This window comes from Zootoca vivipara, chromosome 1, assembly GCF_963506605.1.
Source record: "Zootoca vivipara chromosome 1, rZooViv1.1, whole genome shotgun sequence".
Taxonomy (NCBI): domain Eukaryota; kingdom Metazoa; phylum Chordata; class Lepidosauria; order Squamata; family Lacertidae; genus Zootoca; species Zootoca vivipara.
This window is the reverse complement of record NC_083276.1, coordinates 79,866,255-79,888,898: the sequence shown is the minus strand read 5'-3', so window position 1 is coordinate 79,888,898 and position 22,644 is coordinate 79,866,255. Positions and strand designations below refer to the sequence as shown.

At 44.3% G+C, this 22,644-nt stretch overlaps 1 long non-coding RNA gene across 1 annotated transcript; it reads left to right on the top strand.

Annotated features, from left to right (window-relative positions):
* The first annotated feature begins 292 nt into the window (after positions 1-292).
* On the top strand, positions 293-21,720 carry LOC118089877 (uncharacterized). Its single transcript, XR_004693196.1, has 3 exons — positions 293-472; positions 5,865-6,029; positions 21,604-21,720. It is a non-coding gene; the product is annotated as an uncharacterized LOC118089877 (long non-coding RNA).
* The last annotated feature ends 924 nt before the right edge of the window (positions 21,721-22,644 follow it).

Below are 22,644 nucleotides of genomic sequence, written 5' to 3'. Positions count from 1 at the left end.
AGAACACCTTTAAACACTGTGGGCATTGTTACTGCATGGCAGCAGATGAAAACAGAGCCAGTTTTGAATTCCATTTGTATTATGAACATGGGAAGAAGGCGGGGAGATGGCAGTTTAAGCACAAGTTATATAAAAGGCTTCTACTGGGCGGTAAACCCCAGCAGAAGTCACAAGGGGGCAGCAACAGCAGAGAAACAGATTAAAATTGATGGCAGGCAGCTGACTGTAAGAGCAATCTCCCACCCAGAGATATACAGGGAAAGCCTAACTGTCTATTCAGAAGCAAGTCCTGTTGAAATCAATGGGGTTAGGATTGTGCCGTTAGTAAGACGCCTTGGCAAAAGGAGGCAAGGGAAAGCATCAAAAGCCTACTGAATCGTCCTCTTGGGGTTACTATGAAGCATCATAGGGAGGGAGAAACAAAAGTTCAAGTCAAAAGCTTCATAAGATAACATCAGTCACAGTAGCTTGGGTAAGATAATTTATTATTATTATTATTATTATTATTATTATTATTATTATTATTATGCTCTACAAGACTGACCAAACTGGAAGCTTCTGACAAAATGTGAATATGTTCACACCACTCACCTCACAGAGTGTTTGTTGTGGGGGAGGAAGGGAAAGGAGAATGTTAGCTGCTTTGAGACTCCTTCGGGTAGTGATAAAGCAGGATATCAAATCCAAACTCCTCCTCCTCCTCCTCCTCCTCCTCCTCCTCCTCCAAAAATGTTTTGTATGTGGCTTTGGCTCTCCTTTAAAGTGGAAATGTGAATTTCTCATTTTCAATAAAATGTACCCCCTCCCTTTTCACCTTCAGCTCTCAATGAAAATTGAGGTTTACCAGAAATTTTTTAATGTAAGAACACTTTTTAAAACAGCAGCAACAACATCATCAAGCTTGCCATTCTTTTCCCCAAACCGGTGCTGTTTGACTACCATGGGTGCACAACTTCAGTTCTTTGTCGGACAGGCAGAGGCTTCCAATCACTGTTGGGTAATTTGAGGGAAATGTCCTCATGAACTGTGGATGAAAAGTAAAATAAAGCACTAGTGTAAACAAGCCAGCATTATTAGGCCACAAAAAGCCTGATCTAGCATTGGTGTTAATTGTCTCATCTGTTACCCAAATACCTATTTATTCATTATTTAGAGCATTTCTTTTTCCTGAAAAGACTCCCAGAGAGGAACTTGAAACATTAATAATAAGACAGTCCCTGCCTTCAGGTTTCCCCACCTTTGCTTTACAACTTCAAAAATATCGAGGGCATGTACAGGTTTGCCCAAAATGGACTGGTGAACTAACCTCTGAGGCCTCGCAGGCTTAATTAGACCCGTGGACTGTAGGTTCCCCATCACTGCTGTAAATCCTACAACGAAAGCATCTCATCAGCCACATAGCTACAGGGAACCTAATTATTAGAGCTGGGGGATTATGTATTTTCACAAAAAGAAAAAGAAAAACACCTTTGTGGCCTTCCTGTTGATGTCTGGTAAGAAGAAAAATGTGATTTATTCTGCCAGAAATAAGCTGACACAGAGCTCCTGAGCTTTCTAGCTAGGAAGATGAAGAAGCTTGATGGGGAGAGTAACCACAGAGTTGGTGTGTGTGTGTGTGTGTGTGTGTGCTCGCGTGCAGAAGACATGATCAAATTACTGGCAAATATGATCTGAAGTAAAACTGGCAGTTGGAGTGTTTCGGAGAATGAGTCAGTCAGTGTCACTGGTAATGCGGCCCCAGTGGCCAGGCAAGAGCTATTTCAATGTGATTTTGCTTCAGCTCCAGTTTCCACTCAATAATGCAATAGGCACACATCAGTTTGAGCTAGCTGGGTTGTCCTAAGGAAGCCTGGAGGGTTCGTGCCCCTCCCACTCCCTGTTCACGACAGCTTTAGACGTGACTTGAAGGAGGATGACTGGCAAGCAGGCTCCTCCTTAAGTGAAGGTCAGTGCAGGCTAAAGAATGCTCCCGGGAATGATCAGAGGGAGCAAGCCTCGTGCTTGTGCTGCCCTTCAAATGGATGTCAACGTGTTGTCAGGACATATTGCAAATACAGGCTTGCCTCTTAGCACAGAAACCTGGTGAAGGTGGCATTTTCAGCAGTGACACCCAGAATGCCTTATAGCAGGGGTCAGGAAACTTTTTCAGCAGGGGGCCGGTCCACTGTCCCTCAGACCTTGTGGGGGGCCGGACTATATTTTTTTTGGGGGGAATGAACGAATTCCTATGCCCCACAAATAACCCAGAGATGCATTTTAAATTAAAGGACACATTCTACTCATGTAAAAGCATGCTGATTCCCAGACCATCCGCGGGCTGGATTTAGAAGGCAATTGGGCCGGATCCAGGCCCGGCAAAGGAAGCAGCCTCCTCCTCCCACAGTGAGGCGCTTGTCCGGCCGGGAGCGGTGGTTGGCAGAGGGGGGGGGAGAGTGTGTGTGTGTGTGTGTGTGTGTGTGTGTGTGTGCGTTCCAAGTCTCTGGTCCAATCCCTGTGTCTGTGGGGCACATGCGCAGTAGCGCGGAAACGGGACACACAGAATCTGGGCGCAGAGACACAGGGACTTTATTATATAGGATGATACGCACAGCCTTGTAAATAAGGCCACAAAACTTACTAGCCTGCTGGGGACTGGCAGAGGAATGGTGGAGTGTTCCTTCCCTCCTGCAGTAATCCACTGTATTTCTATACCTGAAGGAGCGTCTCCACCCCCATCGTTCAGCCCGGACACTGAGGAGGTCCAGCTCTGAGGGCCTTCTGGCGGTTCCCTCACTGCGAGAAACGAAGTTACATGGAAGTAGACAGAGGGTCTTCTTGGTAGGGGCTCCCACCCTGTGGAATGCCCTCCCACCGGATGTCAAGGAAATAACTATCTGACTTTTAGAAGACATCTGAATGCAGCCCTGTTTAGGGAAGTTTTTTATGTCTGGTGTTTTATTGTATTTTTAATATTTTGTTGGAAGCCACCCAGAGTGGCTGGGAAAACCCAGCCAGATGGACGGAGTATAAATAATAAACAATATGTTGTTGTTGTTGTTGTTGTTGTTTGTTGTTATACTGGGTACAAAGTAGGGGTCTTCCCGCCCCTAGCAACCCACTTGGTTCGGTGCTGGGCCCAGAGGAGAAACAGAATGATCTCTCCTACTTCTACCAGCCCCTTGCATGCAATTTCTTGTTACCTATAGTTACCAGGCTAGTGCTTAAATACAAGGCTGGCATAATATCCGTGAAACAGGAATAAAAGCCTCAACCAATGTCAGACATATGCAAAAAGAGGGAGGAAGAAGAAGAGGAGGAGGAGGAGGAGGAGGAGGAGTAGTTTGGATTTGATATCCCATTTTATCACTACCCTAAGGAGTCTCAAAGCGGCTAACATTCTCCTTTCCCTTCCTCCCCCACAACAAACACTCTGTGAGGTGAGTGGGGCTGAGAGACTTCAAAGAAGTGTGAATAGCCCAAGGTCACCCAGCAGCTGCATGTGGAGGAGCGGAGACATGAACCAGGTTCCCCAGATTACGAGTCTACTGCTCTTAACCACTACACCACACTGGCTCAGCACCAGCTCCTGTGAAATTTAAGAGCTAGTCTTCTAGTTTCTTAGACTATCAAGTTAGCCTGTTCTGAATCCCTTTTTAGGACTCAGTACCATCTGGTTTGCTGTAGCTTTCTAAAGGAAGGAGGTTTCCTCTGTTGTTTAGGCTGTTCTTCCTCCAGTTTCCTCCCTTCATCAGAGCTAGGTGGTGATGGGCAAGCAGAATAGCTCCACCTGACATAATCAGTTCAAGACCCATTATAGGTTCAAGAACTGAAACTGCAGAAAATTTTCAAGAGCAGAACATTTTATAAGTTACTGTACCTTTATTATAACTTTCCAACCAGCTAATAATTAAGAAATCAAATGACTGTTCTAGTCAATATAGCATTTTCATTTGCTATGAAGTATGCAAAAAAAAACCTATTGTGCTGCTAGCGAAAATGGCCATGACTCCATTCAATTGACAAGCAACATTGCAGTCTTGTGACTGCCTCACATTCCGCTGTGAAAATGACCAGCCAGCACTGAGAGGAATTCTGGGAGCTTCATGTCAAACAAGGCCTCATTTATTAGGTATGCATAATCATTCCTATTTCCATATTTGTTTCCTTTAACATGATGCTGTGCTAGTAGTCAGATGAGCTGATCTTCATGTGCATAGCAAATTGATAACAACACGGCATTTGTACAGGATTTTTTTTGGGGGGGGTGTTATTTGCAGCACTTTACATATAATATATTGGGGTAATTCTTGCATCAGCTGTGTAAGTGTTGCAAGTTGTGGTCTGTGTTGCAAATTGAGAGAATTTAAGAGACAGAAGGTGGTTGAGAGAGAAAGAGAGAGTAAAGCTAACCCAAGGCCACCTAATTTGGCACATATGTGAAATTGACTTGAAACATACATGCACTCCCTTTTTCCTAACACTCTACACAACAGAGAGTTTAAGACTGTCCCTGTTCACATACATAAGGGTTTCAATATTAAACCTTCAGTACCTTCCAGGAATAAATAGTAAAATAATATTTCATTTCATTTGTTATTTATTTGTATAATCCCAATGTATTTGTTTATTTGTGTGTGTGTGTGTGCATTTGTTTATTATTTCACAGGATCTAAATCAGTAGCCAGGTATAATATGCAAATGTAATGTGCTGACAGGACCTCACTCCTGTTAGCGATTGTGCTGCAGCGTTCTACAATAACTGCAGTTTCTGGACCAAGCATCAGGGAAGGAATCCAGTCTTGAATTCACGGGTGCCAAGACTACTGTGATCAAGCTATCCTAGTCCAGGAAAAGTCAATGCTATTGTACCATCCGAAGTTAGTAATAGGGAGTCCTAGCCCAGGGGTTGTCCACCTGGTCCCTACTGCCAACTACTGGGCATTTCAGGATTCTAGGTGGGCGGTAGGGGTTTTTACGGCACAAGCTGAATCGCTCCTACCATCGAGCCCTGGGGGGCAGTAAGGAAAATTTTACCATCAAGAAAGATGCATTAGTGGGCGGTAGGTATAGAAAGGTTGACTATCCTTGTCCTAGCCATTAAGGCCACCTGGGGCTTCAGTTACAATGCTAGATCCCGAAGCACCCCCAGACTGCATACCTGCTTTTGCAACCCCATCCAAGGCAGGCAAATGTCCAAGTTATCAGTCACAGGACCCCCACCCTCCAGCACCTTCATCTTCCTTGGATTGAGGCTTATTTTCTCTCATCCATATCCATCCCACTGCAGCGTTCAGGCTGCAGTCAGGGCCTGCACAGTGTCTCCTGATTCAGATGTGGAGAAGCAGAGCTGAGTATCATCAGCATACAGAAAAAAACCATGTCCCAGATTCCCCCCCTTTTTTATAACATTTTATTAATTGTCCAAAAATAACAAGCATTATAAACAGCAAAAAAAAATCAGCAAAAAAGCATTATAAACAGCAAAATCAATATCAGCAAAAAATGTTCATCGGTAATGTCCCACATCATGTAAAAAGGTCAAGTTATCAACAAGGTCATTTTTTTTATAAAGTTGCAAAATGCACCACCACAGCTGACAATATTGCTAACAATATAAAAGTCAAAATAAAACCAATTATAAAACAAGTGTTTGAGACAATGAGTTTTTAAAAAGTAAGTAACTAGGCAACCATGCAGCTTCAATAGGGAATTTTCACAGACCTTGTCAGGCAGCCCTCTAAATAATAAATAATCCTATTAACATCTGGAAGATTGTGTCAAATTCCATATGGCTGGCAGTTCCTCTTCTGGACTTCCTGCAAAATACTTGTGATGTACTGAGCAGATGTATGAATCTTCCTCAATATTTAAAACATGCATTCCAGCTGCAGTTCCACATGGAGGCTGGAGACTCATCTTGCACAAACAGCCCAGAAAAAAGGCCCCTTGGTGGAAGGAGGACTTATAGTGACCAGGAAAACAATATAAAAGAATCTGCAACACAGAGGAAAGAGGACCTTTGCACTCCATTCCCAAGAAAGTACTCAAAGGTAAGCCCAAGGGATGCCGAGAAGAAGTAGGCTTATTGTAGCTTTTGCCTGAATCTTACTTATGGGCATTTCGTAGGCAAGCGGGGAGGGGGAGACACTTGGCTTTGCTCATGTTTTGTTCTGTGTCTGTGTGTCAAATAGTTTCTCTGCCTTGAAAGTTAATACCTTATCCAAAAGCATCCATATGCATACCTTACATCAGAGTCATAGAGAACCTGTGGCCATTCATGACCATTGATCACGACAGCTAGGGCTGATGGAGTGTAAAAAAAAAATGGAGAAGAAGCTGCGGTATCAGGTTAAAACTGCCTTGGACACCCAAGTTTCGGATGAAAGGGCATCAGCGGGCTAGTTATATTATTGTTGTTGCAATTTTGGTGCTGGGGAGAAGTGCTTTTGGGGATTTTTTCATACAGGTGCCGGAATAGCGTAGCTGGCTTTGGGTACTGTGCACCTTGACTTGGGATAGAGTGTGGGTGGAGTGGCTGCCATTTGCTTCCCAGTCCTCAATCCTAGTACCTAGCAAATGCCTAATCCCGGTCAGCAATCCTAGTACCACTCCTTTGCATTAACTTAAATTTCTGAGCAGTTTTATTCATTAAGCAGCCCCTTTCCTATGTGAACAAGCCCGAGTGGATAAAAATCAGCACACAAAAACTGGAGGTTCTGCTCTCCCAGTTGCCTTTTTCTAAAAAGGCGAAAACCTTCCTGTTAAGGTTTATTTCCTGCGCTCAAGTGAGTAACGGCTAAAGCCTTTGTATAACTGATCCGTTATGCAGAGATTGCTCTGCAAGCCTTTAAAATATTTATTTTCTTCTTTTGAAAGTCAATTTACTGCTGGCGAAAGGTGCTGGCTTCCCTTCCCCAGAGACTGAAGCCTGCTCTTGATCAGTATTCACAGAACTGAGGTGAGCACCAGCCGTGCTTGTTCCTCCATACTTCCTAACAATGGGCCTCCCCTGAAAGGAGTACCTCTTGTTTATTTGTATTTACGTATCTAAGACCATTTCTTATACTGCTCAACATATAAAATACGTTTCAGCAGTGTAGGCAAATATTACACAACTATACCATAAACCCACCCATGCAAACTACAGAGAACATCAATAAAAATACTACAAATACAACAGGATTCAGGGAAAGCCTGGGGGCAGGGAGGGAAGGTGTATTTTCAGAAGATGCAGGTAATCAGTGGTAATGATGACAGAGGCGGCATCATAGAAGCAGCATAATGCTATGCAGCAGTGGTTCCCAATTAGCTAATTACTGAGGACCCCCTATTTTTCAAAAGCCAAGCCACAAAATGTGGGGCAGCCCCTAATAAGCAAAAATTTTTAGGTGTACTAAAAAACAACAGACCATAAAATCTGTGATATTACTATAAAAAATGACAAAAAAATAGTTGGGGGGAGGCAAGGGTAGGGGGCCATGCACCCCCTGGGTGTGTTTATTGCAGACCACAGTAAGAATAAATGATCCAGAGGCATTCTCCAAATTCTGGACCCTGAATACAAAATTCAAGGCACTTTAATAACATTCTCTTTACATGGTTAGCTCGTGAATGATCCCTTTCAGAAACATGACTGGATAACAGAACATGTGGACAGCTTGTGGACTCCTGATTGGTATACAAAAAAGCACGCTCCTGTCTACTAGCTGTACCATGGCAACAGATAGTTCTGAACAAAGTTTATAAATTCACTATTCTTCTGTCTCGTGCAAAATGTTTTGGTAGTCTGTTAAATGAAGTGCTCAGTTTGGAGCATCTGGTCTCTTCAAGGCCACTTCACCTTTCTGGTATGTGAAGCTGGTAAGCGAGGCCCTGCTTGTTAGCAAAAAGACAGGTTGAGGTGCATGAAAAATCTCTGCTTAGCTAGGTATATACTTTTATGCAGGACAATGGCACAGATACATTGTGGTTGTGACTGGGAACATGTTTATGCAGGCTCAGCACTTAGCAGGCTGAGGTCAGTTGTGTATCAGAAACGTGTTCTGTGACAGAGGGTGAGAGCATGTCAGTATAGGGGTACTCTGTACTTCACCTTCCAGCTAGCCTGAAGGAACTTGGCAGATCTCCTGTGTTCCTAATAGGCACAGCCTCTCCTTGGTATCCTGCTAATCTGCTGACAGCAGACTATAAGCCAGGGGTCAGCAAACTTTTTCAGCAGGGGGCCGGTCCACTGTCCCTCAGACTTGTGCGGGGGCCAAACTATATTTTGAAAAATATATATGAATGAATTCCTATGCCCTACAAATAACCCAGAGATGCATTTTAAATAAAAGGACACATTCTACTCATATAAAAACACCAGGCAGGCCCCACAAATAACCCAGAGATGCATTTTAGGGAAGCTTTTAATGTTTGATGGATTTCTGTATTTTAATATTTTGTTGGAAGCTGCCCAGAGTGGCTAGGGAAACCTGGCCAGATGGGCGGGGTATAAATAATAAAATATTATTACAGTGGAACCTCGGTTTACGAACACAATTGGTTCCAGAAGTCTGTTCATAAACCGAAGTGTTCGTAAACCGAAGTGAACTTTCCCATTGAAAGTAATGGGAAGTTGATTAATCCGTTCTAGACGAGGAAAAACACCCCCTAGAACGGATTAACCGCTTTGCTCTGATGCCTTCGCGGAGGCCGGGGAGCGTTTCCGCGACTGGGCTGCAGCCACGAAAGCGGTCCCTGGCCTCCGCAAAGGCATCGGAGCGAAGCCCCAGCCTCCGGAAGGCATCGGAGCCGGGACTTTGCTCCGATGCCTTTGCGGAGGCCGGAGACCACTTTCACGGCTCCCCGGCCTCCGGAAGGCATCGGAGCGAAGTCCCGGCCTCCCCGAAGGCATCGGACTCTCAGTAGACCTCCAGCACCTCGGTTTACTAACTTCCGGGTTAGGATAGTTCGTAAACCGAGGTGTTCGTAAACCGAGGTACCACTGTATTATTATTATTATTATTATTATTATTATTATTATTATTATTATTATAAATAAAAGGACACATTCTACTCATGTAAAAACATGCTGATTCCCAGACTGTCCGTGGGCCAGATTTAGAAGGTGATTGGGCCGCATCCGGCCCCCTGACCTTAGTTTGGGGACCCCTGCTGTAAGCTATTGTTCAGTAGAAACTGATTCAAAGCAAAAATATTAGAGCTGTGAAAGCAATGTATGAGAGCATAGAATCATAGAGTTGGAAGAGACCACAAGGGCCATCCAGTCCAACCCCCTGCCAAGAAGGAAACACCATCAAAGCATTCCTGACATATAGCCGTCAAGCCTCCGCTTAAAGACCTCCAAAGAAGGAGACTCCACCACACTCCTTGGCAGCAAATTACACTGCCGAACAGCTCTTACTGTCAGGAAGTTCTTCCTAATGTTTAGGTGGAATCTTCTTTCTTGTAGTTTGAATCCATTGCTCCGTGTCCGCTTCTCTGGAGCAGCAGAAAACAACCTTTCTCCCTCCTCTATATGGCATCCTTTAATATATTTGAACATGGCTATCATATCACCCCTTAAGCTTCTCTTCTCCAGGCTAAACATGCCCAGCTCCCTAAGCCGTTCCTCATAAGGCATCGTTTCCAGGCCTTTGACCATTTTGGTTGCCCTCTTCTGGACATGTTCCAGCTTGTCAGTATCCTTCTTGAACTGTGGTGCCCAGAACTGGACACAGTACTCCAGGTGAGGTCTGACCAGAGCAGAATACAGTGGTACTATTACTTCCCTAGATCTAGATGCTATACTCCTAGTATACTCCAGTGTATGCTCAGAAATGCCTGCCTGCCGTATTGACCCCAGTGGGTCTCAGGTCATGACATTCACGTGAGTCCCAGGTAAAGACACTCAGGTATCACTTCTACTTATTTCAGAGATAAGCTATGGCTGCTGTCAGCCTTTGCCAGCTCTGAAGAGACCATCCACTGGGCACTCCATCAACTGTTTATCCCATACAAATGAGCTGTAGCTAAAGGATGAAGCCAACATTGCTCTAGATTTTACATCATACACCTGATCTTTGAAGGCTTGTTTGCAGAAATGCCTAGTTAAGGCTTCTCCAGCAAAGACCCATGAAAGAGACCCACAAGAATGAGACATTTGGTATTTGGTAAACAAAAATGACCTTTCTGATTCATTTAGAGCCAGCACAGGGCATCCGTAAAGCCCAACAGGGAATCGGAGCTCAGTTTCTAGTGTTGTGGCTTCAGAGGAAGAGAATAGCCACAGTAGCCTGCCTGGCAAACTGCCACAGTCTTTGGAAAAGCATGTTCCTCTGTGCTTCTTACTGTTATGTCTCTGAAAATAGTTTCAAATAAGAGGCCTTGTTCTGTAGCTGAACTGCACAGCTCCTTGTAACAGCCTCTTGTGTTCCAAAGGCATCCGGGATTCCTTGGCAACCGAGTGGCCCCTTGCCAGGCACCCATTGTTAGTCACTCGGTGGGTTTGAATGAGCTGCATTGTGGGGGGAAATTCACATTCATTATATTGAATGTGGATCTGTGCTTCCATTACTGCTGCAGGGGAGAACCAAACTCAACAACAACAAAATAAATGTAGGCTTCTGTCAGATGTTATGCATAAAATGTATTTAACCGACCTAAGTGCCAGACTTTGGCTGTTAATAGTAGCCAAGCAAGCAAGCACGTGAAGGTGTTGCAGCGATTTCTAGGGATGTAAAGAGCTGGTGACTTCTGTCCCATTCTGTGTTTATCGTAATCAGTGCTATTCTAACTGACATTCAGCTTCCATTGAAACCTACATTATTCATTTCACTGGCCACTATGCCTGAAACGAACATGATTAATTGTGTGATTAATTTTGATGGAAGGGAAATGTCCAAAACAATGCAGAAAATAACATAATTATGTGTGTAACGTTTGCAGACTAAAAAACTTCCCACTCATATTTCACTTCTGTGATTTCCGTTCCTGACCTCAAACATGCACATTGTGACAATTTCCACTCCCATTTCCAATGAAGTTTCTGACATTCCCAGCTTTTTCCTGGGTTTTATTCTCCATGGATCTTTTCTTTTGCAAACTGATATTATGGTACATTGGCTATTACCTTCCAGTCCTCTGGCAGGGAGGCTGGTGATATATACCCTGGCCTTTGACACCTGGTGTAATTCCATTTTTTGTAATTCTAAGTTTTAAAACTATTTTTAATATTGTATTTTCAGTTGTTGTAACTCTCCCAGAATCCTTAGGTTGGATGGGGGATTTATTATTATTATTATTATTATTAACCTTATAGAGGCCAACAACTGAAGGAACCTGGAATAAGTTAACAGAAGCTAATATAAGAATTAATCCTCCACTGAGTATATCAGTCCAGTTTCAGGTTCAAATGTACCCCAAGAAAACCATACAAATAAAACACCTGTGAGAAAATATTAAGCATGACATCATTTGCATGTAACTAAAAAAAGCCTTAACATAGCTGCAAAATAGGGTCAATAATACCCACAATGTAAAATACATAAGGCTACTACAAGGATGATGTGTGGGGTTTAGTAGACCCCACTGTTTTTAAAACATACACCGACATACTGTGCCATTAACATACATATAATTATTACAATTGAAGAACAGTAATCATGAGTTGTGAATTACCCATAACAGTAGCAACAAATTTCACAGAACCATAGAATATTGCACTCCAGCAGCTTGGGCACAATTCACCACATTTCACAGCTGCGTGAGTTGGACAGGCCCATTGTTGATGCAATTTTCTTTCACTGTGTCACCCACAGAGATGGCACTTGCCCCCCTTTTTGGTGCCAGCAGCGGCAGACCCTACCCCAGGAAAGCTGGCTATGTCCCTAAACTCAAGCCAGGTTAGGTCAACTCTAGAAACAAATCATCTATGAAGTTATATTGGAGTGTTCACAGCACTGTGGGCTGTTTGGTTTTTAAATAACTTGGGCATTTATATAGGCAATCCCTACTGAATTTGTAAAAAGCCAGCATTTTCTTTTAATATATTGTTATGAATGTGGGGGGTGGGGTGGGGAACCAGCGTTAGAAACTAATCCAGCCTTTTAATTCCAAGAAGTAGCCAACATAGCTTCCTGGTGAGGTGATGGGAAATTAAGGTGTTTGGTGCAGAATGGCAAATGGGTGTAGCCCCCTCCCTCAACAGAATAAGCCAGAGCTGAGAGTAGAATTTGGGTAGTAATGTGACCTAGAAGTAAGGCAACAAGCTGGAGAGAGTCAGAGCAATGTTTGATTTCTGTTTGAATCCAAGGCTGCAGCTATGGGAGAAGCAAGATTCCTTTGGGCTGTTAATGTTGTGAACCCCTCCATTGTAGGATCAGGTTGTATACATGTGTAAATAATCCATATATCATAATGGCACCACAGTCTCCACTGTGCCTCATTTCCAAAAGGAAACACAAACCCTGAGTATGTGCCTGGAACCCCTGGAATTTCTCACCGCTCAGAGATTGGGGTGGCATGCAGCAATATTTTTACTGAAATACCAGCTGGAAAGTCACACACCATCAAGACTGAAGAATACTCAGAGCATGGAGTTGTAGAAGGCTAACACAGAAGTTTTACCATTTTGTTCCTTGCTGTTGGGTACGTTTGTCCCCGCCTGGTGATTGGGTCTCTAAACTGGGAACCTGTTACTAAATTTGGAATCTGTCCCTAAATGGCTATTGGAAGGATCCTTCTTGTCATAATGCCGAGTGGGGGTTAATTCTTGGGCACCTTTCACAACTTCAGGAAAACAGGCCAGAAGCTCATTGGTAGTAAACAAACAAAAGAAAAACACTGCTGGATCAGATGAAAAGTCCACCTAGCCTAGCATTCTGTTCCCACAATGACCAGCCAGATGCGTGTGGAAAGTACTAGCACTCTCCCACTTGTGTTCCCTAACAACTGATATTCAGAGGAATAACTTTGATATTGGAGGTAATATATTGCCACCCTGACTAGTAGCCAGTGATATCCTTATATTCCATGAACTGGTCTAATCACCTGTTAAAGCTATCCAAATTGGCGGCCCTCACTACATCCTGTGATTGGCAAATTCCGTAGCTCATCAGTGCACTGTGTGTACTTCACCTGTCTGCTCTGAATCTCCCAACATTCAGCTTAATTGGAAAACTCTGGGTTTGAGTACCATGAGAGGAGCATGGAGATTCTTTCTGTCCATTTGTCTTCACACCATGCATGTTCCCCAGTTGGCAAGAATTTCCACAACACAGAGAAGGCCATATTTAACCCTCCTGGTAAGCCAAGAGTGTGAACTGCACACCTACTTCAACCGGTGGTAACAAGAACTGTATACACACCCAATAGAGAAAGACCTAACTGTGATTCCCTTATCAATGAAATTATGGACCCTTTGATGGAATAGGTGAACATAATCCCTTTGTTTCTCTCCTCCTTGGTGGCTGGAGCCTGAGAAACAGCAGAAAAAAAGGTCTTATGTTTTTCTTCACTCTGACTGATTACACTGGAGGCAGGCTTCACCATATACTGGTTTTATTGAAAGTAAAATGTATCAACCTTTATGAACATATTGCTGAACCTCTTATATAATGTTCCTGGTGAACATTTTCACACGACCGCGGAAACACATTGTGGCCTTTTGCTGAGTTTTTTCAGTGGCTGCTGTGAAATTGTTCACCTACTCAGGAAGCATCGTTCTCAACATGTTTTGATTTCATTTGGCATCTGCAGGGAGTCAAATCTGGTTACATAGTCCTGTGACATTATCCTATTCACTCTTAGATTCAGGAGCATTGTGTGGGCAGTGCCAGGGGGGCTGTGGCTCCAGGTGCATAATTTCAGAGTGGGCGTGAACCAGGAACCCCTCACTACAGGTGCCCCCAGCACAGCCCAACCCAGTGCTCCTCTCTGCCCACCAAGGACCCCATCAGCTGGCCGGGCTTCTCCCTGTGTGGGCAGGCAGGTGGCTCAGTGTGGCCCTGCTTTGATCCAGTGGCAGTGGGGTTGATCCGGTGGCATCGGTGGTGACAGCTGGGTCACCCTGGGCACCGACAACTCATATGTATAGACCACCCTCTCACAAAATATCAGGGTGGTGCAAAGGAATATAAAAACATTTTGAAAATCAATTTCAAGCAGGACAGAATATCATTCCACAGCATGGGTCCAGCGACACTAAACGGCTGACTTCTGGTGAAGGCCAGTCCAGGCTCTGTGACATGAGGGACAGCTAACAGCAATCCTCCAGGTCTCAGCAATCTGGCTGGGATATGAGGGGTTAGGGAGTAAGTTTTGTGGAAATAAGTTATGTGAACATGTTTTAAATGAGCAATTACAGTCAAATTGTGAGAGCAAAAAAGGTGCAAAGACCGTAAGTGATGGGGGAAGGACGTAAGACCCGCTGTTAACCAGTATTGGTCATTGCTGAATTATTCAAAAGTGTAGCAAAAAGAAGAGTGGTGTTTTTTTAAAAAAAGTAATTTATAAACATACAAAACTAGAAAATTACATGGCAATTTAAAAACAGCATACAAAATTACAGAAAATGTGAAAAGCTTGTGGCAATTACAGCAATTATATACAGAGGAAAAATAACTGCACTTAAAACAGGATTAAGCCAGGGAAAATGATGTAGAGTTATTGATACTCAAGTCTTTCTTATGTGCAGAATCACTGGAGCCCTACACTTCACTTATAGGGAAGCTATTAATTGAGCCTAACAGTAACAGTTTCCATGCAAAGTCTCCACAGGAAAAGAGCCTTTTCAGTGGTGGCATCATGGCAATGTAATGTTGTCCCCAGAGAGGCTTACCTGGTGCCTACATTGATGCTATTTTGGTGCCAGGGGAAGAAGACCTTTTTTATTATCACAAGACTTTTCTTTTGATTAAGCGTTAGTTTGCTTTCTCCCCTCTGCCACATGCTTTTATGCTGCTACATTTTCTTGCTATCCTATAGTGTTGTATGTATTTTTAAATTTGCTTTAAAAAACTACAACGGGATGACATTGTTGTAAGCTGTCCTGAGAATCTGGTTCTAGATCAGCCTATAAACATTTAGGCTAAAGGAATTAAATTTTTTTAAAAAATGCCTTCTACAGCTGAAAGAAAGAAAAGAAAAGGTGTATATGTTATATAGCAATTGCATAGAACCTTTGACCCTCCACATAGTGTTGAACTGCAGCTTCCTATTACCCCTAACCAAGCTTGCCATGGCTGATGGGAGTTGTAGTTCAGCAATATCTCGAGGGTCAGAGGCAAGCTTTCGCATGCCTGTAATACAGAATGGTGGCTAGATTTCTAATTCACTGCAGTTTAACAGTACCACAGCCACACTAGGCTTGTGACATATATTTTGGGAAGTGTGTTTTATTTTCCAACTTTACATACCAGTACCGGGTTTTTGTTTTCTTGCTTTCAACAAAGCTGACAAATTATTGGCTCTGTTCTCACCTCAACCCATCTCCCAGCTCTCCCCCTCCCCCAATGGCTGCCTGTCTTTATTATGATTCGGATTGTGGCGACTGCTACATGGACATGTTGACTGGATTCTTAATCACAGGCACTTCATCCAAGTCAGAGAGGCTCATGAGCCAGGCAGGCCTTGGCACAGTTGTGATAAAGGCAGAAACCCAAAGGATCAGATGGCATTAAATGTCGTGGTGCTGTGCTCCCTAGGAGACAATATGTCCTAGAGCCAAATCACACACAGAGAGACACTCCATTCCAGAACCGTCATTTAATGCAGCTACTCCGCAGGAGTACCCCAGAGACGTGACATTAACTCGGTCGCTCTTGATTCCAGAGGCACAGCATTAGCTAGGATTCCTCTACCCAGCGCTCTTAGCAAATTGCTAAGAGGAACAAACTGGCTGAGGTGGTTAATAAAGCAGAGGAGATGGAGGTAGAGGCGATTGTGGGGAAAATGAGGGCAGCTGGGGGTGGGGTGGGGGTGGCATAGGAGAGATGTTGTCAGGTGATGGACAGAGCAGAAGCAGTGTGCAGATGACACCTGTGCATTTGTTGGAAACACATGCCTAGGGCTGTGTGTGTGTGTGTTTGCACAGGCAGCTTAATTTCCCCCCTCTTCCTTCACAACAGGATCTGGAGAGTTTTAAGGCCTGAAAGAGTCAGCAAGTTGTTTGTTCTAACCATCTGTCTCATTTCCCTTAGCAACAATTTGTCCTTCTCTTCTCCTTGGCGAAGCATCTGAAGCAAAGTCTGGCTGTTAACCCCCTCCCCCTCCCAGTCATTTTTGTGTCTTTCTCACCTCTGTTGGCTCTCTTGTAGGTCATTCCCTATATATACCATACATAGATCTGTGACGTCTCCTCTCCATCTGTCCTTTGAGTATGATGTACATGCTAACATTCTGGGGGCGTGATGCTGAGAGAGGAAGCAAGTACGTTAACATTCTGAGGGAGGGAGCTTTGAGATGTGCATGAGATGTACTTGGAGGTATACAAACTTGGTATAATCTTGCTGTACATTGGCCTCGTTCCCCCATCACATTCAGCCACACTTTAAAACGAACTATGGTTTAATGCTCACAAGCAGCGTGGTGGTCTACGCTACAAAAAAGGTCTTGCGATGCACCTCCCTTGTTCCTGGTGCGCTGTGGATGGAACGAGCCAGAGTATGGTTTGTTGTGTCATCTGAATTAGGGCTCGTGGTTTGTTTCTCTCCCAACAAACCACAAGTGGTAACCAAAGTTTGTTCTTGGTTTGCTGCTCATGGCTTGTTTCAGGAAAATAAAACCATGCGCTCAGGATGGGATGACTGAAGAAGCCACAACAAGACTCTGGCTTGTTTTGTCCATATTTATTTATTTATTATTTAGGAGTATTTATGTCCTGCCTACTAACTGAAGTTCACAGTGTAGTTTACAATATATTTTAAACACAATAAAATAGACAACGATGCAATAGTCACTACAGCAGGGCAAAGGGGTGTATAAAAATTCCCTTCCCCCCCCTTGTTCTTTGGTGGTCCAACCATGATGGCCATTCTGCAGCTGCCTCTCCTGGCCTAGAATGGATTGTTGAAGCAGCTAGATATTAGTCTCACACAGGCCAGAACTTCTTCATTGGGTGGCTGCCACTGTTGTCTCTCCCAGCCTCAGGTGGCCGATGCAGGAGGTGCTGGGGGAGCAAAGATTTCAAAAGCCTCCGTCCCATTCCTCAGGTGTTCCAACGGCCCATTGACTCCACCACCCTGCCTACAACTATGAAACACCATCTAGGTTCCCCGTATGCTAATGCTATTGAGCTCGACTCATTCTACAGCCTCAGTTAAAAATAAAATTTTAATGAAGGGCTTGTCTACACTCCAGCCTTTTTTACTCAGGGTTTTCCCTCAAGGCACAGCTATGCACAGTGTAGCCCCTGCTCCTCGTGTTTGTTGAAGAAGGCTCCAGCTTATATCCAGAAGGCTCCAGCTTATATCCACAGCGCAAGAAAAGGTGTTCAGACATTACATCACATACATACCTTGGGTGTCGTTGCTGATGTCACATTTGTCTGTTTGTTTAATTTGTATACTGCCCTTCATCTTTAGATCTCAGGATGGTTCACAACATAATAATCTATATATATATAAATGTAAACTGGGCATGTGGGTGTGTTTCCACTTTTCACCAAAACCGCTTGACCGATTGAGGTGAAATTTTGACACAGCATCACATGCGAATGTCCGAAGGCTATAGGAAAGTTTGCTAAGACAGATGTCACACCTGTGCCAGATAACCCCCCCAAAAACCCGTGTTTCAAAACACACCACTCAGATGAAAATGCATGCTGGGAAAAGAACCAGGTTGCAAACCATCGCCCTCTAGCAGTGACTACACTGGTACTGCACCTATAAAAACTTGCCTCTCAACAGCACCTCAGCTCCCGTTTACATACTAGGCCAAAGTCTTTACAGACCAGGCCGAATGGAGGTACTGACTCGCCTGGGTGGGGGTTGGGGGAGGAGGGGGCAGGATATGTCACAGATCAGCACAGGGTGGGGGGAATCACACGGATGAGCCACAGCAATGTGTGGCAGGGCCATCTAATACAATATAAAAGCACAAAATAACATTATAATAACAAGAACAAAAACCCCATAAACCAATAAATCCCTGTTCAACTGTAGCCAACTGCAGCAGTCTGCTTCTGCAGCAGCCATTCTGCCATTTCCGTCTCAAACCTTGCATTTATGGCACAGTGTAATTCTTGCAGGTTATTTCCCCCCCTTTTTTAATAGTTCAACTTCGGAAGGTGAAAGACATCGAAGCCCTGCCCTGTGCATCCTGAGTGACATCCCAATAAGATCTGCCACAAGATATGCATGTGTTAGGTGCAAGACCACAGGGGATATGGCAGACAAATATTATGTAAGTCAGGCTTCCTCAAACTCAGCCCTCCAGATGTTTTGAGACTACAATTCCCACCATCCCTGACCACTGGTCCTGCTACCGGTAGCTAGGGATCATGGGAGTTGTAGGCCAAAAACACCTGGAGGGCCGAGTTTGAGGAAGCCTGAATTGTAAGTAGTGCAATGTAGAACCAAGAATACTTAGGATGACCTTGAAACCCCCAAGAGTTCACTTCTAACAATAGTATGTATGCAATTTGGAGCAATAAGAGAAGCCAGTGTCTAACATCCTCATTAAACTATGTTAATTATCCGAGGGAAATGTCTTAGCAGGAAAATTAGAGATTTCTGTGATATTGGACAATACCAAAGGGAGAATTTTTTTAAAATAAAAAAATTATACTTAAGCCTCTGTGGCTAGAACTCTATGTTTAGCATACTCAGAGTTTGAAGAATACCATAGCTAAAGGATCAATTTGTCTATAGAGTTAGTAGCAACTGGTGTGCTCTGAATTACCAAGTGCAGCCAGTAGAGAAAACTGGTTAGAAGCAAAAGGCCAGGGAACTATGCATAATGTAGGTAGCATTGCAATTGGACTTGCAAAGATTTTACCGCCCTGCTCCACCCCAGGCATCCAACAGGGGAAATCTAAAAATGCTGTTTGAATGATTAATACCATTTTACTACCTTCAGCATCATAGAATCAGCCAGTAGTTCCAGAGCATGAATTTATGTCTGCAGTGCAATCAGACATTTTCCTTTTGAGAGTGACACAATTTAAGAATTGCAACAGACCATTCTCAAAATAAGTATGTTAAGTAGGAGAATAGGAATGTTAAGACCAATGCTCTGGAAATATTATCAACACCACATATTTCATGTATTAGTTCAGTGGCAGAAGATGACATCTAAATCTATATCTATATATATATATAAATGTAAAAATCGTGAAATCCCGTTTGCCACTTTTCTCCGTAACCGCTTGACCGATCGTCCTGAAATTTTGACACAACGATCCAGGCCACTCCTAGAGCGTTGTTGGGGGCAAAAATTCCTCAAATCGCACACCTGCCCAGGTACAGACCTGCTTTTCCACCAAGTCAAACAGCGCCCTCAAGTGGTGTAGTACCCTCCTCCACCCCCTCCCTTCCTGTGAAATCTAAGCCACACCCACAAACCAAATGACATCATCATCAACCAAGCAACTGAAACACACCAAGGCAGCCATTTTATCTAGGCCTTTGTTTTAGGCCCCTGACAGGCTGCCAGGCCTCCACTAGGCCCGGGGACAGGGCCGGCTCTTCATAGACCCCCGGTGGCACAGCGCACCACGGCGGGGGGCTGGTAAGCTGGGCGCCGGCCCGGAAAGGACGGCGCCGCGCGGCGAAGCCGCGTGGAAACCAATTGCGCCCTGCGAGGGCGGGGCGGGCGGCGGAGCGATCTCCAGGGCGCGCGATCTGCTCAAGACGGCCCTGCCCGGGGAGGGGGATAACCCACAGCAACGCACTTGGGGGCAAGGCAAGGGGTTTTACTTTACCTTTTAGCAACACTACCCCCCCAAAAAAACCCCACCAAAGAACCAACATTGCCAAGTGGAGGTCGGAGCCTGCCTGGGGGGGGGGGGTTGCCACAGGCCGCAGCACGGCCTTTGATTTATGTAGGCCCCTACACTGCAAGGGGTTTTTACTTTACAATTTAGCACCACTACCCCCCCAAAAATTCACAAGACAAAAATAAATATGACTTATTTTATGGGTATGTCTTATTTTAGACACAGAGACACTGATTGTAAGCCTCTGTGTCTTTATTATTATTATAAAAAAACAACCATTCACTTTCTCTCCCCAGTTTAAGTCCTCAGATATTTGCAGTGCACACCCCCACCCCATTTACAATTCCCTACCTTCCCCTTGCCACTTCCTGGGTTTTTTTATGGAACTGAACAACTCAGGTACTTCAGAACGCGCCTTCTGTTGCCAGGCCCTTGCAGGGCCAGACAGAGGCCCGGCCCAGGTAGATAAGATAATGTGTCCCCGTTTTTAACCCTTTTGTTACTTTTTTCATTTTAGTGATTGTGAATATGCTGACCGAGGCCCCCTATGCTGATACGGAGGCCCGCGTCAAGTGCCCCATATGACCCCCCTCCTTCTGTCTGGGCCTGTCTGTTGCTATGGGGCTATGGGGCTTCGCTATTTGACCCCCCCTCCCCAGGTTGGGATTCTTTAAGAAGTTCTCAGGGTCCCAGGGCACATCATCACCCCCGATCCTTAATCTAAACATATAGAAATGTTCACGATGCGTGCACAGGGGCCAATGTATGGCGACACAGGGGGGAGGGGATAACAGAGGGCTCAGACAAAAGTAAATACTGGGAAATGGAACCCAGAAACTGACAGCTCCTTCTCCAAGGATGGGGGCCAATGTAGGAAGATACCGGGGGTAGGGGCCAACACTCCCCAGGGACAACAGAGGGTTCAGACAAAAGTGCATGCTGGGAAATAGAACCCAGAACCTAACAGTTCCTTTTCGAAGAGTGGGGGCCAAGGTATGGAGATACAGGGGGGAGGGGCCAACACTCCCCAGGGACAACAGAGGGAAGGGTATCCTACCGAAACACAGGGATGAGCCGGGGTGGAGGGAGGAGGGGCAGGATACGTCATGGATCGGGACAGGGTTGGGGGGGTCACAGGAAAGAACCACAGCAACGCGTGGCCGGGTCAGCTAGTAGAAAAATAAAAAGTCTCATACAGATGGTAAAATATTATTTGATTGCAGGGAATGAAGCTGAGTTGAATCCCAAATCTGTTGCATTTTAACCACACAAGCAGATTACTGGACTGTATAAAATAAAATTGTGACAGTTACTCGTTTTCCTGTAAACAAAACAGAAGTAAACTATCATTATGAGATTAATATGGATGTTTAAAATCAGGTACTGTGAGAAACATGCCATTATAATTCATGTGCCTATGGAAGGAAACATAGAATTAATGTACCAAAACAGAGAGTGTTGCACATTCACATTGATCAGCTTTAGCAAGCTTTTTAATTCAGACCAATGTCTTGAGATTATTGAAATACAGAAAATGCTACCTTTGGCCATGTTTGCCTCGCTGTATTTCAATTTGAATTTGCATGTCTCTATACACATCAGAATGGCTTGGTGTGTTTTGAAACCTCCTATTTTGTGTACACGCCATTGGTTGGAGACAGGGTCAGCTCCATCAGGCGCTTTAAACATTTCCACCTTCTCCCATGCAGGATCAGTAGCCTGAAGTCCCAGGAGAGATGTGCTCTGGCTGAAACAAGGCTGAGAAAGAGGGAGAGCTTCCAGCAAGGCACTTGCCTTGTCTGCTCATGATGCTTATGAGAAATGAACTACTGTATATGACGTTTGATAGGCACAGGAAGGTGAGTAGAGTGCCAGAAGTGAATGATTCCAAAGTGCAGGTAGGAAGTGGGATTACACACACCCTGCTGATGTCGTAGATTTAGGACCACCCCAAAACAGGTATTCTTTGTACACATCTGGGATTCACTCACCACACTTTGAACAAGCAATGTTTCCAACTTAGAAACGGCATCAAAATGCAGGGTTCTTTTTAGCAGAAACTCCAAGATGTCTGTGGATCCTGACTAGCTTTGTGTGCACATGGGCTAAAACAAAAACAAAAGCAGTTTGGAACGCCTGGAGCTAGATTAACCACGAATGTGTGCACAGCCCAACACAGTAAACTACTCCTCTGGAAATGGTTTTCTGCTGCATACTAAATCAGTTGCAACAAGATTTAACGTCTGGCAAATGGCAGGAAGAACATTACAGGATTTACTTACCTTGGCCAAGGTCAAAGGTCACCACACTGCATCAATACCAAGCTATAAAGTATGACTAGAGTAAATGTTATATAGCAACAGAAGTACTCATAGGAGTAGGAGTACTTGCATGTACAGTGGTACCTCTACTTACGAATTTAATGTGTTCCAAACACACATTCATAAGTCGAAAAGTAGAAGCAACCCTATCTAAAAATTCGTAAGTAGAAAAAATCCTATCTAAACCGCATCCAAGATGGCGGATGGAGCTCCATTCGTAAGTAGAAACATTCGTAAGTAGAGTTATTCGTAAGTAGAGGTACCACTGTAGTTTTATAATAAGAGCAGTGTTTCCCACGGCTTGCAAGCCTCCCAGCTGTCAGTCACATGACATCAGGTGATGACTGCCAGGACTTCAAAGCAGTACACATGGCTTGCAAAGAGCCCTGCATGGTGCTTTAAAGTGCTGCTGGACACCTAAAGTGGTGG